This window comes from Euleptes europaea, chromosome 1, assembly GCF_029931775.1.
Source record: "Euleptes europaea isolate rEulEur1 chromosome 1, rEulEur1.hap1, whole genome shotgun sequence".
NCBI classification, from domain to species: domain Eukaryota; kingdom Metazoa; phylum Chordata; class Lepidosauria; order Squamata; family Sphaerodactylidae; genus Euleptes; species Euleptes europaea.
The window spans coordinates 27,112,511-27,124,218 of NC_079312.1; the positions used below are offsets into that span (position 1 = coordinate 27,112,511).

Sequence of the window (11,708 nt, forward strand, 5' to 3'; positions counted from 1 at the left end):
GGCTGCCCGGGCTGGCACGGCCGATCGGGCTCGGGTCCCCCCCCCTCCGCCGCCGCCGCCGCCGCCGCGCCAGCTGCCTCCGCGCCGCCCAGGAAGCGCCACGCGCGGCGCGGCCCCGAGCGCAGGAAGCGCGGCGCGGCGGGGAAGAGGCGAAGCGCCGCTTGCGCTTCCCCGAGCGCGGCCCGGAGCCCTCTGCTGGCTGCAGACGACCAGGCCTCCTCCTCGGCCTGCCAGAGCGAGCGGGGGGTGCGTGGGTTGGGGGGTGGGGGGCTGCCGGGGGGGGGGGGACAGATCCTGCTCGCCCTGGCTAGGTCAGGTTGCAAAACACGGGGTTGCCGCCACTTGCATGCCCGGCGACGCCTTAAGAGTTTGAAAACGTTATATAAAAAAAAAAAATACTGTCCGCACTTTAAGATCATTCGCAGCCTATGCCAGCATGGCTAAGATGACTCACGAGATAAATTCAAAATCCAGCGAATCTACAGAGCAATTTGACGATAAGTGGGCGCTATTTTATACTTATATGACTTGCAACTAATTAATTGAAATATGCTGGCACTGTATTACAGAACTCTGTTTCAAATAGTTGTTATGCTAATAAACTCTTATACTATAGAATAGTATTACATATAGAGTAATCTAATGACACACAGTATCACATTTCTTCTCTTTATTATTATTACTATCATTGGCATAGAAAATGTTTTATAATATACAATTTACAATATATTACTGAGCTTACTTTTTATATAATATCTATATTTACTGTTTTTATATTTACAACGCTTATCCCTTCCCCTTTTTTTTCCTGTACCCCTTCAATTATATAAATAAAAAATTATATATATAAAAAAAGATCATTCGCAGCCGTGTTCGTCTGTCTGCAGAAGTAGAAAAGGGCCAGAGTCCAGCAGCACCTTGAAGACGAACAGAAATATTTTCTCAGTGGGGGTCGCCGCGTTCGTCTGTCTGCAGTAGTAGAAAAGGGCCATAGTCCAGCAGCACCTTCAAGACGAACAAGAATATTTTCTGGCAGGGTAGGAGCACAGCTCACTTCTTCAGGTAGCTGAAGACATCTTGCAAAAGTGAGCTGTGGCTCACGAAAGCCTGTGAGAAATTCTGTTGTCTTGAAGGTGCTACTGTCCTCTTGCTTTTTTCCTACTGCCGCAGACAAACACCCGTCATAATATTAACGAACGCATTATTCTGTCTTGCCAAAGTGAGCTGTGACTCACAGATATTCAGATATTCTTCAGATATCTGAAGAAGTGAGCTGTGGCTCACGAAAGCTCCTACCCTGCCAGAAAATATTCTTGTTAGTCTTGAAGGTGCTACTGGCCTCTTGCTCTTTTCTACTGTTCGCACTTCGTTTGGCCCCTTTAGCTGTGAAGACGTCTTCCAACCATTTATAAGCCGTGGTATCCAAAAACCCTTTTTAAAGCGATGTTTTTTTATTACGTTTTCAAACTCTTAATACATCGCTGGGAATACCTAGTGCGGTAACAGCCTGTATGTGTGTTAAGTCGCTTCCGACTCGTGGCGACCCTATGGCCATTTACGTGTGGGAGGTTTTGCCTCGGATTTGCCGCTCTCTAGATCAGTGGTTCTCAACCTGGGGGTCGGGACCCCCAAGGGGTTCACGAAGTGTTTTCTGGGGGGTCGCCACCACTGTCCTGGGATAGCCCCCATCCCGGGCTGCCCAGGACTAACCCAGACGCCCTGTAACCCTAATCCGTCTGCTAGGGCAGGGAAGACCCCAAGCAGAGAGGTGAGGAACTGGCCGACCGACAGCCAGAAGGAGCCGGGCTGCAGAGACGTGGTGGCGTGCCGCTGCACACCAGCTGTAGCCCCGCTGCCCAGCTGAGAGGCGGGCGGGCCAGCCCTGGGCGCGGTCAAACCTGCGCCGGGCAGATGATGCGGCAGGATGTGTGGGAGGCTGAGGAAGCTCCCCTGGCTCGGCCAGTTCAGGTCTCGGAGGAGAAGAGGGCTGTCCCCTTGAGGCCGCTACGGCCACGTTGTAGCCACGCTCGGGTGGGGCGGGAGCTTCAGCCTGGAATCCAAGTGCGCATGTCTGTAGTGTGGCTTCGCTTTTCTGCCCTGAATCATCAGTTCCGCTCTGCCCTGAGTCATCAGTTGCGCTCTGGCAAGGCCAAGGGGGAGAGAGTCGAGGTGCATGCGCAGTTCGGGATTTCCCCCTTGAGCGCACAGGTTCGGTGAGGCGCAGAAGGAGCGGTGACTGGCGGAGGGGAGAACAAGGCACCCAAAGTCTGAGCGGGATAAGCGGCCCTCAGCTCTTTCCTGGCCCTTTGCTCTCGTGAGGTGATTAAACGGAGCTCCACTTTGAGGGATAACTGCAGTTCTGTGCACAAGCAGTGTCCCAGTCACAAGAGAGGGGGTTTCCTCGTGAGAGCCCCAGCCTGCTTGGAAGAGTTTTTGGGGAGAGAGGGGAGGACAAGGAACGCAGTGCATGCTCATAGGCACTCTTTCCTCCGTGCCAGGAAAGGTTGTCGCGCCACACAGTCACAGCTGCTGCGCAACAGGTGGTAGTACCGTTTGCTTGTTTGTTTTAAAATTTAAAATTTAAAGTAATTATATATATGGATAGCCTGGACTGCCAAAAAAACAAATGTGTTTTCTTTATCCTATTGAAAATGTCATTTATGCAAATTTATGCAAATGTGACAAGGGTCGCAGGTTACTTGGCAATTGTAAAAGGGGGTCGCGACTCGAAAAAGGTTGAGAACCACTGCTCTAGATGCACATTTCCTCCATCCGAATTCTCAAAACGCTGCACGGGGGGCTTATTGTTGAGTTTTGAGAACTTGGATGGGGGAAATGTGCATCTAGAGAGCGGCAAATCCAAAGCGAAACCTCCCGTGCATAAACGGCCTATGAATCTATGATATCTGAAGAAGTGAGCTGTGGCTCACGAAACCTCATCCCCTGCCAGAAATTTTGTTAGTCTTTATTTATTTCATTTTATTATTACATTTCTACCCCGCTCTCCCCAACCCGAAGGTCAGGCTCAGAGGTGCTACTGGCCTCTTGCTCTTTTCTACTGCTGCAGACAAACACCCGTCATAATATTAACAAATGCATTATTCTGTCTTGTGAAAGTGAGCTGTGACTCACAAAAGCTCATACCCTGCCAGAAATTTTGTTGTCTATAAGGTGCTGCACTCTTGCTCTTTTCTACTGCTAGTGACAGACTAGCACAGCTACCCATCGTGATCTATGAATCAGTGTCTTTCAAAACATCCTATCCTTAACAGCCTTGCTCAGGTCTTGCAAACTGAGTGCCCTGGCTTCCTTTATGGAGTCAGTCCATCTCTTGTTGGGTGTTCCTCTTTTTCTGCTGTAAACATGTGTGCTCCAGCAGAAATGGCTGGGAGCTCCCCGGGAACTGTTGCAGACTTCACTATTGTCCCCTTCAGTGCGGTGGGTGGTGCTGACATGGACGGGACCCTGCGCCTTTAACAGGAAAGAAAAGGCAGGGAGTCTCCCTGTCCTGTTGGCTGTAGAACACACATCCTCCAACATTTCACAGCTTAAAATGGGGTTACTCTTGCATACTTCTGCAGCTTCATAGAGACCTGAAGGAGATGTGAGGCCTCTTTTCTCTCTGAGCATGGAGGCAGACTCTCAAGCAGTGTGAGCGCCAACCCTAGGCGAGGCACTGGACCTTTTTTTTAAAAAAAAAACTTCTTGGTGATGTACCAGTTAAGAGTGCCAAATTAGGATCTGGAAGAACCGAGTTCCACTCTGCCATGGAAGCTCGCTGGGTGACCTTGGGCTAGTCACTTTTTCTGCCTCGCCTACCTTGCAGGGTTGTTGCGAGGATAAAATGGAGGATGGGAGAACAATGTGCCTTACCCGGAACCCCTTGGAGAAAGGAAGGGTTAAAAAGTACTCAATAGATCATTTTTGAGGGGAGGGGGTGAATGGCTTCAACCAGGGTGGGGACTGGCAACCATGGCTTTAGAGCAGTCATGTCCAAAGTCCGGCCCGGGGGCCAATTGCGGCCCCTGGGCCAATTTAATATGGCCCCCCAGCCTGTTTTGCAGAGAGAGAAAAGGGGGCGTGTGGGGGCTGCGCCTGTGCTTTGCATCCCCAACCGAGGGGGTGACGCTTGGGTGGAAGGTCGCCTCGATTGGCTGTCTCAGCCCCCACCCGGAATGAAGGCCAGCGAGTCTGAAACCCTAGAGAGGCCACTTCCTTCCTACCCAGAGCCCGTGCATGGGGTCACGGCCTTTGTTGTTCTGAAGCATGGAAAAGCAGCAGCAGCTCCTCCCGAGTGGGTCAAGGGGGATCCTGAGGATGTGTTGGGGGGGACTCGAGGGTGGGAAAGGTGGCGGGGGGGGAGGGAAGGGAAATGCAAGGGAGGTCAGAGGCTGGCCCCAATCTGGGAAAGGAAAGACACCCCCCACACACACACACAAATACCAAAAAGCCTGGGAGTGGGGGGGGCTGCTCCGTCTGGCTCTCCTCCTTCCTCTCTGCAGAAGGCTGGGGTGGGGGGGAGATGCAGCCCCTTCCCTGCATTGCGGTGGCCTTGCGAGGGATCCAGATTTGCAGGGTGGGAGGGAGGAGGAAAAAGACTGGATGGGTCTTGAGTGGGGGGGTTGTGAGTCAAGGAAAGGCAGGGGGAGAGGGGGCTGGATTTGGGGGCGGGGAGTGTTTGGAGTCAGACCCCCCCCAGCAGGTTCTCTCCAAGGCAAGTGGCTGCTTCGAAAGAAGGGATGGGGTGGGGGGAATAAATGACTCCTGGCATGTATCATGGTTGGAAATGAGGCGCGTTCAGACGGGGCCGAGTCTGCAGAGGACACCCGTGTACATACCAGAGGTCAAAGCCCCAAGCAGAGAGCAAAGAGGTCAGAAGGAAAGAAGAAGGGAAGAGTTGGTTTTTATATGCCCACTTTCTCTACCACTTAAGGGTGGCTTACAATCCCCTTCCCCTCCCCACAACAGATACCCTGTGAGGTAGGTAAGGCTAAGAGAGCAGTGACTAGCCCAAGGTCACCCAGCTGGCTTCGTGTGTAGGAGCGGCAGAAACAAATCCAGCTCACCAGATTAGCCTCCACTGCTCGTGTGGAGGAGTGGGGGAATCAGACCCGGTTCTCCATATCAGACTCCACCTCTCCAAACCACCGCTCTTAACCACTACACCACGCTGGCTCTCATGGGGAGAAAAACTCCACATTCCTCCCTGCACGGGAGATGTCAGAGTGTTTGAATCTTGGACTCCATGAGAATAAAAACCAGTTTATTTCCTTGCTCAGATGAGGGGAGGACAGAATACCCCCAGCATGGTTGAAGGGAGAGAGTTGACAGTCCCAGAGAGGCACATGAGCGGGGGGGAGGGGGGAGGAAGAGTTCCTGCTCCCTCCCTACAGAAGGAAGGTTGGAGATTTAGAAGCTGGGGGGCGTCCGGTGAGCTGAAAGGGGCTTTGGGGAAAGGAAGGAATGTAGCCATGGTTTTTGTGGTGCAGTCTGTGGTTATGGGCATAATAAGTATGCCATTTGCAATAAACTTTGCATAAAATAGTTAATTTGCATTAATTTAATTAAGAATGTCTGGCAAAATGGTCGGCCCTCACGCATGTTCACTTCATCAAATCTGGCTCTCTTTGAAAAAAGTTTGGACACCCCTGCTTTAGAGCTAAATGTGGCTCAGTACAGAACCATATATGGCTCTTTTTAAAAGAAAATGAAATCTTCAGTTTAAGATATGTTACAGGATAGGTGAGATGGTTATGTGAAGGGAAAGGCAAGCAAATATTTTTAATGGGACTAAAGGGTTTCTTATAGATGCTATACAGAAAGGGAAATAACAGAGCAATGAACTGTGGCTAGTAACCATAGACTTATGCTAGTGCACTAAAACAATCACACAGGGTGCTCCTGTGTAGTATTTATTTTATTGTGAGTCCATGGCCTTCCATGCATGGAAGGTTTCGCCTTGGATTTGCTGCTCTATAGATGCACATTTTCCCCATCTCAATTCTCAAAACTCTACATGGGGGCTTATTTTTGAGTTTTAAGAATTTGCATGGGGAATCTTAACATAGTTCTGTATTCAATTCTGCTGTCAACTCTAGATTGAAATATATATATTTCAATACATTTTTACCCAAGGAAAAATATGACATTTAATGTGGTGAGAAAGGGGGGTGGTCTCTAAAACATTCAACACAGGGCCTCTGAGAACCTTAAGAAGCGCTTGTGTGGCAGAGAAGGGTGAAACTGCAGTATATTTCCCTTACCAAATTGTTTCTGAATCGTGTGCACCTTTCCTGTGGATTACAGCACTGTCCTAGTGAAAAACGGACATATGCCAAATTTACTTGAAGCTTTGCCCCAAATCATGTCTTCGCAGTGGTAGAAAGCTTTGCATTTGCAGTTCAATACTGTGGTCACTAGATGGCGCAGGGTGCTCACAGACCAAAGCAGTACTGTGAAGCCTTTTATTGTGGGCTTTATCTGAAGGATCTAGAGTGTTTTGCAGGTTAGGCAACCATGATAACTGAACTACAGAAACAGGCACAGGATCCACCTGGGGTCAAGAATCACCACATTTAGTCCCAAGGAAATGCTGTAGCCAGAAAGCCAAAGGCTTAGTGTACCATCAATTTACTCCAAATTAGTAGCATGGTCGAACTATGTGGCTTGGCTGCGCAGTCAGATCCCCCCCCCCCGCACATTGGCTAAATTCATTGCTGCATTTACAACTGCCTGTCTGCACTTTCCCCCGGGAGCGTCACATAATTCATGATGTCATGGATGTGCGACAAGCTCCCCTTCCTCCCTTTTTAATTTTTTGCAAGCTTCACCCCGGCAGCCTGCAGCCTGGGGACTGCATCTCCGCTCAGACCCCCTGCTGTCCCTATAAAAATGTCCACAAGCACATACAAATTGCGACAAGCAGCGTGAGAAGCCGGGCAGAACTTGTACAGGGTTGAGTGAGGGAGACTGCAAGACCAAGCAAGGAACTCTCCCGTTGCTGCCACCTTCGTTTGAAAACTGCAGTCCCGCAGTCTTCACAGAACTCATTTAATTATAATAAACACTGCACAAAGTTGCTGGTGTGTCTGCAAAGCCCCTGTCCTGGAGGAATCCCTGCTCAGAGAGCTTGCATAACTGCTCTCCAAATTTCCCTACAACTTTTTTTTTTTAGCAGGAAATCATTCCCATCTTACCTTGGGGATATTGCACCGGGAGGAAAATGGGGTGGGGGGGAGGGGGAGAGAAGAAACGGAAACAAGCATTCTACTGCGACCAGAACAAAAGCAACAAGTACAGCCTCCTCTGTAACAACCGAAACAAAAGAGACTGGCTGGAGAATGGGTCGCTTCTTTGCAGGTTTTAAACACCATGCTTGACATCCTGATCCATTTTTTAAAAAGAAGAGGAACGATCCAATGTTACTCCAAGTGCTTTTTTTTTTTAAAGGCTCAGAAAATGGCCACCAGAGGGAAAGGGGAGGGGACATGGGCTACACAGTGGGTGTGGACGGCAGAGGGGCAGTGAAATAAACAGCGTCTTAAAGCTATCTGCACCTCAGGGGAAGTCATCCACGTGGAAACGGAGAAAGGAAAAAGATCGCCTTATAAGCGTTTCTGGAAACCACGTGGATTAAGTGACTGTGAAATGGTTCCACCACCAAAGGGAGGGGGGAAGGTGCGATCATGAATCAATAAAACGTCTCAATAAACGTTTCAAACAGTGAGTGTGTTAGACCTTTCAGACATCCTCACAAAAAACAAAAAAACAACCTGACTACCAGGGAGGGTCATAGTAATTCCAACAGCCCACTAAGGCAGCTGCCTAGGGATAGGATTCCCAGGAGTTGTGCAAATGCTAATTCTGTTGCGGTATTTGGCCAGAACTCAGACTTGTAATCAGGCTGCCTGTATACAGGGCAGGGCTGGTCGACGAGACAGAAGGGAGGCACATATCCTGCAGCATGTCTAATAACTGGGTTGGCCAATTACTTTCCTTGGCAGTTTTACTATGCCTTTAAGAGCTGTATGCCAAGCAGAAATGGAATGCATTTGTCCCCAGCTCCTCATTGACTACAAAAAACAAACAAACAAACAAAACAACCCTGCAAAACACAAACCGGAGTCTTTCTTGCAGCACCTTCAAGACTAGCTCATGCATTATAGCATGTATTTGTTGTAACCTGCCCTGAACCCAGCCTCGGTTGGGGATTGAGGGAGGGCTAAACATTTGAAAAAATAAAATAAGCTCTCATGGGCCACAGCCAACTCCACTATCATAAATCTATTCTTCTTTAAGGGGTTGCTGTAAGCGATCAACATGGTGCCTCCTCTGGAATTCACAACAATAAATAGACAAGGCTTCTGGGGGGTAGGGGTAAAATGTAGGGGCTGGTGATAGAATGTAGCAAATTATGGGATAGATTCTACTCCTATCCTACCACCCTGCTGAGTAAAGTTTCTCCGTTGGATGAAGGCTCCGTAGAAGATGGATGGATTTGCTTTCATATTTATCTAAATATTTATGTTATTTATAGTCCACCTTTCTCACTGGGACTCAAGGTGGAGCATACAGAATAAGTCAGTACAAGCAACAGGTTAGAGCAGGGGTGTCAAACATAAGGCCCGCAGGCCGGATCTGGCCCCTTGAGAGCTCTTATCTGGTTCGTGAGCCGGGTGAGGCAGCCACCCCCCACTCCCACTCTGATCTGGGCTGGCAACGCACCAAGTGACATTTATGTCATATCCCACATGTGTTTTTGCTGGCTTATGCTTAATAAATCTGAAATATAATATGTCATATCTGGCCCTCGTAACAAAGTTCCACGCTCCTGGATTAGAACATCCAATAGACAATGCAATAGGATTTGGCTCTGGATGCAACCAGAGGTGAAGCAAAGCATAAGTATGAATATAACAATTAAATGCATTGCAAAAATTACCAAGTAGGAACCTACTTGCAGCAACTGATACTATGAATTATACAAAGTGGTATAGTCAAAAGTAGGTCTGGGTAATATAACATTCTTTTTCTTTTTTTTGCATTCTCAATTTATTTATTTAGGCCATTTCTAACTCGCTTCTCCAGGTATGTGGTCAAGGCAGCTAACCAAAGAAGATCTAAGAACAAAATATACACATTTGAAACCATGCATACATAGACCAATTGAAAATCAGTTCAGTAGAACTTGAATGAATTCCGAGTGCTACATAGGGTTGCCAGGTCCCTCTTCGCCACCGGCGGGAGGTTTTTGGGGTGGAGCCTGAGGAGGGTGGGGTTTGGGGAGGGGAGGGACTTCAATGCCATAGAGTACAATAGCTGAAATGGCCATTTTCTCCAGGTGAACTGATCTCTATCGGCTGGAGATCAGTTGTAATAGCAGGAGATCGCCAGCTAGTACCTGGAGGATGGCAACCCTAGTGCTACACTATGCTCTTCTAATGCTTCCCAGTTGGCCTGACATGGCAACTGTTTTTTTCTAAAGTGTGGTCATAACAGGGTTAATCCAGAGCAGCTCTGAGCTCTGCTGGGACTTTTCTTCTCCCACCCTCTGGCTTTCTATTTTCACTTCCCTGCTTTGTGTTTTTGTGCCTCAGAGTCCAGATGTTCAAGGCCCCTGTGATAGCCTCCCAAAGGCTGAAGGCAAGAACAGGCAAAGCTATGTGAACACCGGTTGGCACCTGCGTATGGCTCCACGCCAGCTGTTGATGTCAGAGACCCAGCCCTAGGATCATGGCCAGGTTTAGTAAACACTAGGGATGATACCAGGAGTAGGCATTTATGAGGCAGTGAGGAGGCAAAGATACACCAAGGAGTAGGTGTATTGTAGGAGTACAATCTCCCTATAACTGGAGATTTTGTGTTAGAGGTATAAAAATGCAAGCATGACCCTGATATTTGTGAACAGGTATAAACTCCATTCAGAAAAAAAGAAAACCTCGGTGGAGATCTGAATATTTTTTAAAATCCATAACTGGCAATTTTAGGAAGTGGGGAGGTGTCAACGAGAAACAACTGATCTTGCCTACAATCTTATGCACGCTTACCTGGACTCAGTGCCGGATTTACCTATAGGATTGGCAGCTGAATCTTTGGGCCTCAAAATCTAGGGGGCCTCTGGCCAAGGTGTATAATATTTTTGACGTTGCCGTAGGCCTTTCCTACCCATGCTGTCATAATGCACTGTAGTCTCTAAACAACCCTTCAGTTGTTCCTTGCACTCCATTTCAGAATTCCAGCTTATTCCACAAAATGTTTGCAAAGTTCGGTTATTGCAAAAGTTTTTCGCAGTGTTCGTTTTAACATTTATGCTCCCCCCCCCACCCGCAATTACTACAGTATTTAACAATAACATCTTACGTCCTTTAGAGGAGGAATTGTGAATTGCTGAATTTTAAACACCCGCCATCACCCTCGGCTTCACTAAATTTTGTTTCAAACACTCTTCCGTCTTCCTCTAGCTGTGAGGGTGGGGGATTGGGAGGGGCCTCACAAGTGGAATAGCCTAGGGCCCCACTTGATCCATGGTTATAGTGTCAGACAAATTTCACAACACTCTTTCCCTCTTACATACCATAACTGAGGATAGAGAAGAGTCCAGACCAGAGAGATTTCTGTTGAAGCATTTATTTGATCAAGCAATGGCCACAAATGTAGATGGCTCTGTGGAGGGCTTACAGGCTCATGGAGGAGATGTCCATTAGTGGCTACCAGCCATGGGGACTAAAGAGAACCTCCCAGAGCAACAGACTTCCAAATATCAGTACTATGAAGCAACGTCAGGGGAAGGCTCTATGCCTTGTTGGTAAGCCATCCGGGGCAATCCGTTGGCCACCGTGTGAGTATGCTACACCATTTGGGCTATACCTAGGGTTGCCAGCTCTGGGTTGGGAAATACCTGGAGATTTGGGGGGCGGAGCCTGAGGAGGGTGGGGTTTGGAGATGGGAGGGACTTCAGTGCCATAGAGTCCAATTGCCAAAGCGGACATTTTCTGCAGGGGAACTGATCTCTATCGGCTGGGGATCAGTTGTAATAGCAGGAGATCTCCAGCTAGCACCTGGAGGTTGGCAACCCTAGCAGTGGCACAGGCGGCGGGGGGGGGATTAAATTCCTTTCCCCTCACCTCATAGTCCTAACCCAAATCAAGCCACTAGGTGCTTGAATTTTTGAACGAAAAAAACCCCTTGGAACTCCATTTATGGAGCTCGCAGTTTCACAAGTAGTTGAGCCCTGAAATTAGCACAGACCGGTTTCAGCTTCGTATATGAGTATGGCCTTTTTCATTTTGTGAATGTCTGGGAACCAAAAACATCCATCCTTCGAGCCGGAATCGAACCAGCGACCTAAGGATTACTCTGAGTAGCTTTCTACAGTCCTCCGCTCTACCAGCTGAGCTATCGAAGGGATGAAAGGGTAATGGTGTATTGCTCTTTTTAATTTGGGATGTAACACCTACAGGGCATGGAACTGTTAAAAAGCAGAGCATCTTCTTTTATACTTTCCCCCGCCCTCTTGTTTCATAACCCGAAAATCGAGTGGCTCAGAGCGTCTCCTAAACAAGTATGTAGATAGGGATAATCTGGCATAGGAGGACTGTTAAAAATGTCTGTTGCTCTTATTGCCTGTCAGCCAACTTAACTGATTTTGCCTGAGGTAACTGGATAGAAATGGTTAAAAAGGGGGGGGGCTTCTCTTGCCCCTCTTCTCT

The 11,708-nt window shown here is 48.4% G+C and overlaps 1 non-coding gene across 1 annotated transcript; it reads right to left on the minus strand.

Annotated features, from left to right (window-relative positions):
- Positions 1-11,315: 11,315 nt before the first annotated feature.
- Positions 11,316-11,404, minus strand: TRNAY-GUA (transfer RNA tyrosine (anticodon GUA)). Its single transcript is given in 2 exon segments — positions 11,316-11,351; positions 11,368-11,404. It is a non-coding gene; the product is annotated as a tRNA-Tyr (tRNA).
- Positions 11,405-11,708: the final 304 nt, after the last annotated feature.